We start from the raw sequence: 7,840 nt of genomic DNA on the forward strand, positions 1-7,840 counted from the left end.
GGTGTGTTTCAGATGCTTATTAGCTGCCCAAGTCGAGAAAATAATAGGAAGTTGTCTGTGTGCTCTGGAGTTGTGGAAGATCAGACCCGAGGATGTCAGTTGGAAGCCCTCTCCATATACATGCCTTTAAAGGTGTAGGCTTTCCTGAGCTCTGCCATCAGGTGAATGGCAGTAAGAGAACATGGTACTACAGCCGGGTGCTCTAGTGAGGATGAGACCAAAGAAAACTCATCACAGGAGGATGAGAAGGAGCAAGCAGTCTGCGAGGTATAAAAAAGAAAAAAAAAAGAAGAGGTGGTACAAAAATACAAAAAAAAAAAAAAAAGAAAGAAAAGAAAAGAAAAGAAAAGACAGAGGAGAGTGGTTACTTAACAGCCAAGTACAGAAAGTGATCCAAGAAATCACTGACTCTCAAGCACTACTTAGAGGTCACGTGTGAAAGAACAGACTTGACTATAGGACTCAGACTGAAGATTCTGGAGCGAATGCCGGTGGGTAAATGCCTGATTCAAAGAGATTCCAGGGAGAATGAGAGGTGTGGAAGTCGTGACAACTTTTCAAATGTCTTCATATAAATGGGAGAAGGTCAGTGACGTAGTAATAGCGGGAGGGAGAGACAGGGTCCTTTTATTTTATTTCTTTGTATTTTCCTTTTTTTTTTTCTGTAAGTGGGAGGTAGTTCAGCATGTTTATGAACAGATGGGAATGATCCCATACAGAGGAAAAAATAGACAATGTAGGAGAGAGGGGATAATTAAAGAACTAGAGTCCTTGAATATTTGGGAAGGGATGGTATCTATTCTACAAGTGGAGGGAGAGAGGACATTGTAGCCACAGATACAGGAGGGAAAACACCATACACAGGTAGAGATGTGGAGGTGAATTTCATCTTGGGGTGCAGGGGACTGTTCTTTCTGCTTTCATTTTTTCAGTGTAATAGGAAGCAAGGGAGTGAAAGGTATTAGAGATTTGAGTGCAGATAGGAAAGGTCCAAATACTCAGAGACTACGAGTGTGAAAAGACTAAAGAAGTGTAACTGACCTTTCTGCCAGGCAGTCCCAAAGCTCCCTTGGAAGTTTGTGGCCACACATTTAATGTAACGTCAGACAGCATGGCCATGTGCTTTTCTGCCTCTATGGCATTTGTCATAAAGTTTAGCTCCCAAGAACTTGTCAGTTCAAAAACATCCAGCTTTCCAAATTTACATGTTGGATTTTGGTAATTGGCACATGCACTCATACTTTCAATTAAAAAGATCACTAATTTTACCTGCAACATTAATTGTGAGGATCTAGAAACAAGTGGCCAAATCACCATTTTTGGCTCACAAAGCACGTCTGACCACCTAAGTACACCAAAGAGAACAAACCTCTAACTCTTTTGCAATATGCCGGCTCTCCCTATCTTTCTCTGTTTGGTCATACGTTACAACCAACTGTTGAAGGGAAATGTGTAAAGTGTGTTGGGACTCTATCCTATCCGTTGGGTCTGTATATTATTTCATAAGCTTTTAAGTATGTCGTATTAAAGCACAGTAGAAGGGGCTAAGTGCTGAGTGCCATGATCTGGAGAGCCACGAGTTTGTTTTACACTGAAACTTCTTTGGAACAGTGGCCATCTGGTTCCCGTGGGTGGATGCTGGAGCGACATGGCAATCAGCTGAGAAACGAACCTGTCAACCAAACATTCGTTTTTCCTCATGAGAGTTTCACTTCTTTTTTTCCATTCATGGATGTGATTTTTTTTCTGTATTTACATATAAGGTGAAAACTAGTATTTTCAGTTAATGCCAAGCCTACCTTCATCTATATAACCTTCTGTTGCTTTTGATTTCCTCTGCAATGGACCCTTCCCATGTCCACTTTTTTTGAGAGGACAGAGCTTAATGAATTTGGTGCTGCCTTGGTTTGGGACATATTCTTTGATATCCTTTTAGAACAAAGTCGTTTTAAATTTATTTTTTGTACTTAAAAACATTCACTATTACAGAGCACATAGCTAAGTAACGTTAAATAGGGCAGTTTAATCAACCTATCAGAGCCTAGAAACTAAACAGGTTCATTTTTCATTGGCCATGTTATAAAGACAGAGAGATGACTTCAAGTCTGATGATGATTGTTCAGTGAATACATGAAGTATTTGTAAAGCTGTGTTTGGGTGCATATTAGGACATGCATTCCTGTATTGACTAATGAATAATGATGCAAAAACTCTAATTTAATGTATACCTTGTGTCTGTCATTGCAGATTCAATAGTAATATTTGAGTGAGGAATGTATTTATATTTAGTTTAGAGTAAACTTGCTACTTATCAGATAGCTACAGTAAACTGTTGATTTTTGTTGACTATCATAACATAAACAAGAGACAGACTCAAGAAAACTTGTTGGTATACACAGTTACAAATATTTGCAAAGGAAACACTCGTGAACATTTAAAATGCACTACCTTGTTTCCTGATTATTTGCAATGATAACTGATGCTATACTTAAATTTTCCAGGAGGCTGAATGATAGAAATTGATAAGTCCTGTAAGAACATTGGGTTGGAAAAACAGGACATTATTGTTTTCAAACTTATAGGCAATTACTGGCTATGAAGAAAGTCATGGTCTTTTGCTTTGTATCCTTTGTACTGAAAACTACAATGATAATAAGGCTGATAATAGTAACACCACCTTTAGACCATCAGATTAAAGTAACTTCAAAAACAAACAGAAGAAATAATATTAAGTTGGTGCATAAAACTGCAGTTTAAAAGGTTAAAAATAATGGCCAAAACTGCAATTCCTTTTGCACCAACCTAACATAATGATGTCATGTTGAATGCCATAATGTTGAAACCATGCAGGGCATGGAGAACTAAGGTAATAACTCATATTAAACTTTGTTTATATCATAAGCATTTAAATTTTATGACTCCCAGAGGGCTTACATTGATGTAGAAGTTTTTTAAATTGATTATAACAATTTTACTTCTAGTGGATGAAATTGTTAAGACAAAAAAAAAAAAAAAGAAAAGGAAAAAAAAGGTAAAATTTCTGCCGTTTTAATTTAGTCCAAGAGGTCACAGAAAAATAACTCTGGATGGAACCTTAAGGAAGACCTTGCTCTCTTCCACGTTTGTAAAAAAAACAAGGCCAAAAAGAGAATTTGTCCATGAAGTGTTATTTTTTAATTTTTTTAAAAAGATTTTTATTAAAAATATAGTTAACACACAATATTATATCAGTTACAGGGATAGTTATTCAACATTTATATACCTAAAGGAGTGATCACCATAAATCCAGCAACCATCTGACACTGTACCACGTTATCACAGTATTATTGACTATAGTCCCTAGGCTGTACATTACATCCCCGTGACGTATTTGTTTTATACCTGGAAATTTGGACCTCTTATTCCCCTTCACCTTTTCCTTGCCTTTTTAATTTTTCAATTACAATTGACATTTAATGTTGTTTATATTAATTTCAGGTGCACAGAATAGTGGTTAGACATTTATATAATTTAAGAAGTGATCCCCCTGACTAGTCTAGTACCCACCTGGTACTACACATAGTTATTACCATAGTATTGACTATATTCTGTGTGCTTTACTTTAAATCTTAATGACTATTTTGTAACTACCAATTTGTGCTTTTTAATCCCTTCACCTTTTTCACCCTGCCCTCAACTCCCCTCCCATCTATCACCCCAAGAAATCTAGGACCCCTCAGACACCATACGTAATTACATAGTTACAATATTATTGACTGTATTCCTTATTCTATACCCTACAACCCCATAACTACTTTGTAACGACCAATATATACTTAATTCTTTCCCTTCTTTCACCCACACTCCCAACACCCCTCCCATCTGGCAGCCATCAAAATGTTTTCTGTACCTTTGAGTTTGTTTCTATTTTGTTAATTTTGTTTTTAGATTCCATATGTAAGCGAAATCACATTGTATCTGTCTTTCTCTGTCTGACACTCCACTCAGCACAATACCCTTCAGGTCCATCCATGCCACAGCAGATGGCAAGAACCCATTCCCTTCCATGGCAGAGCAATATTCCATTGTATATATGTACCACCCCTGCTTTATCCATTCTCCCACTGATGGGGGCCTATGTAGTAGGTGCCCCGTGGGGCTCTGGGACCGTCTCCATGGTCAACTGAGTCAGGGGCTCCAGGAGTGTCCCTTGTGGGTTTTGTGTGCTCTCCTGTTCTAGCTGAGCTTTGGTTGCTATGGGCACATCAGTGAGTGGGGTTGGCCCTCAGGCTGACCAGCTGTGGGGTGTGTCCACATCCACAGCTTATTGGCTGCAGTGCGGAAGGCCTACCCCACTGAGTGGGATTCACCCCAATGGGCTCTGATGCCTACTGAGACCATCCTTTGCGTGTGCCACTTTTGGGAATGATTGGATGGTGATCTTCTGTGGTCTGAAGCAAACCTCCAAGTATGTTGATTCTCAGGCCTTTGGGAGGGGTACTGGTGCAGGTACTGCCTGTGACTGGTTGGGAGCTACCTGGTAGGAGCTACAAAGCTATCTGCAGTTATTTGTTGCCTATGCTAAACCTGGAGGCATGTGGAAGAGGCCACACCGCTAACTGAGGATGGCTGCCACCAGTACAGCTCCTGGGGTAACTCCACAAAAAGCCAGAACATCCAGAGACCTGCTGCCACTTGCTGGCTCCACTAAGGTTCAGCCACTGATAAAGCCTCATGCAGTACGTGAGTTGGGTGATGAGTGGTCTCAGGGAGTCACTAGAGTGGGAAGAGTTGTGGTCACCAGGTTAATGTAGACTCTGATTTGGTGTCAGTACTGAGCCTGGAACTACTCAGCAAAAGTCTCAGAGCACACTGAGGCCAGTCACCACCTGCCTGGGGCCCATGGACTCTAATAGTTTTCCAAGAAAGAGTGCAATGTGGAAAGACCTGGCTGCTCAGGGTGAAAGTGCCTCCAGTTGTGCTTGAGTTGGGTGGGGCAGGTCCCAGCTGAGTCAGCAGGGCAGAGCAGTGGAGCTCATCAGGCGAATCAGAATCAGATTTGGCCTGTGGGGGTGGGCTCAACATAGCTAAGATGGTGCCTCCCTGCCAGCTGCATAGGAGGAAGACCTCTCACCAGAAAAATGAGACTGTGCTCCAGTTTCCCCCTGAAGCTGTACTCCTCAGTCTGTCGTCCATTTGTCTCTGAGGCCCCCCAGTCACCGTCCCTCCGCTGAAGCCCAAAGTGAGTGCCTGTGAACAAGTGAGTCTGTGTGTGGGCTGTTTAAGAGGACATCTGGGTTTCTCATAGCTTTCCATCCCACCCAAATGAATGGTTGGCACCAGTACTCCAGGTTGGAGATCCTGGTGTGGGGGACTGCAGTCCCTCGCTCCTCCAGGGGGAACCTCCATGGCCCATGGCCGAGATATCCCTCCTGATTCTCAACGACCACACTGAGGTTTGGGGCACGCCTCTTTCGTGGCTCTGCCCCTCCTACCAGCCTCGATGTGGCTTCTTCTTTATATTTTTAGTTATAGGACTTCTGTTCAGCTAGACTTCAGATGGTTCTCCAGGTTGACTGTTCTAGAATTCAGTTGTAATCTTAATGTGCTCATGGAAGGACGTAGGCACAGTGTTTATCTATTCCACCATTTGGATCTCTGTCCATGAAGTTTTGATGAACACAAGGGGTGCCAAAAAAATGTATACACGTGACTTGTATTCATCTTTTGTTGTCAGTATGTATTATTACAATTTCAACACAGTTTTTTTTCCCCTTTCTTAAAATGTGTGTACTTTTTTTGGCACCCTCTGTATTTAACTTTAAAGATTACTAAAATCCCTCTTTAAATAAAAAAAGAATTAATACTAAATAGAAAGGATTTGGGGAAATCCTATGTTGTTTGAAGTCATTAATATCACCATTTCCATTTCATTAGAGTGGATTCTGAAACTCAAAATTCCACCAAAATGAATGAGTTGGCTTTATTTCTTTTTTAATGTTTGATGAATTTTCTTCCTAGAACTTCTTATAAAATGCAGTCATTTACGTTTTTGAATCCCATCCATCCTTATATTTGATTTCTTCTCCTCCCCCCTTTTGTGTTTATATTTAATTGACTCCTAGAGGCAATTTTAAACATTTTACCCACATACACCACATGGTTTGGATGGCTAATTGTTTTCTGTGGAAGCACAGCCATTGTGCTTCTATCTAATTGCATTAAGGAAAATTAAGGTCAGGTGACAAACCTATCAGAAACAAGCTCATTCAAAATGAACATTTTCAGGAAGACTTTCCCATGTTAAGATCTGGTTTTCGGGATCTCTCTGTGGGTTTAGCATGTGCAATGACAAACCAGGGGAGCAAGGGAGTTATTGATAGGATGGGCTCTAATTTCCTTTTTAAAAAAAGTATGCCAATGAGCAGAAGTCTGAAAGCCTTTATTTAATACTGAGTTCTTGATATAAAAATGAACCAACAACTTAATTTTGACAGAATTAAATTAGGGTTAAATTAGGCTCATAGACATATCTAATGGGGCTTAGGGAGAAAAGACCAAACTTCTATTAATCCTTAGAAATTTCCAATGAGAACAAGTCTTTGGTGATTTTGTACATTGGTACCTAGAGAAAATTTAGCAGGATCTGTCTTCTATGAGGCACAGTGGTAAAAGGTGTACACTGAATTATAGTGAAAATATGCGTTCCATTTTTAATTTTTTTCTTATTAAACTCAGTGAAAGATTTCCCAAGGATATTATATTATTATATTAATTATATTTATATATAAATATATCATGCATATGAATTGTATGAATTATATACTATATATTACATTACAGATTATGTTATATATGATATTAAAGCTGAGATATGGGAATGGACCCCTCAAGAATACCAGGGGCCACCACCATAGCAGCTGTGGAGTGCCTATCTCCAGATGTTTTTACACGAGAGAGAAATAGGTCTATGTTGGTTAATACATTGTTATATTGAATCATTTTATAATAGAATATATATATATATACATATATGTATCAATAATGACCTATTTAGGTTATCATGGATCATTTTGCATTATTTATTTAAAACAAATAGCGCATTGAACTATTACTTGATAACTACCTTTTGTTGTGTGTGTGCCTCTTAAATTCATCCTTGAGATGCTCAGACCCTTACTTACCACATCCTAATCCTGGCACTGACAACAAATATAAAAAGAGAGGCAGATGTAGACACTGATATAAACAGATACATTTTTTTCCCCTCAAAAAACACATTGAGTTTTTTGAAGAATTGATTTTTAAGCAAAAATCTCCCAATTGATGCCATCTCTAAACGTCTCTTTATTTTTTCCTGGGTTGCTGCCTTTTCCGTTCCAGTTCTGCAATTCATCAGTACTTCTAATACAATCAATAGTCTGCAAAAGTCCCCAAGGCCAGCTCTTCTAGATTTCTACTGATCTAGATATTTGAGCTCCATTGCCAAGAATTTGTGAGCAGACAGCAAAGAATAAGGAGGAGAGGGACGAGGGACGTAGGAGCACAGAGCACGTGGGTGGGACATTGCCAGAGCAGCTGCTGAATGCCACTCTAGCAGTAGCGGTATCCACAGGCAAATCCATGGCCACCCAAGTGTATAAATGGCCAAGGGCAGAAGTGCAACTTTCCCCATCAGTGTGACAACTGATGTCTCTGCTCTCCAACTGATGGAAAATACCTAGAGGAGAAAGGGAAAAAGGGGGGGGGGAAGGAAAGGGGATTGTTGAGAAGGTAAGGGATTTGAATGGGGGAGAAGGAGAGGTTACAGCCCCATTCTGCCCACTTTCTACTGGCCCAACTAAACCCCGTCCTGAGAGCT

Source organism: Rhinolophus hipposideros (assembly GCF_964194185.1).
Source record: "Rhinolophus hipposideros genome assembly, chromosome: 20".
In the NCBI taxonomy this organism is placed as follows: Eukaryota; Metazoa; Chordata; class Mammalia; order Chiroptera; family Rhinolophidae; genus Rhinolophus; species Rhinolophus hipposideros.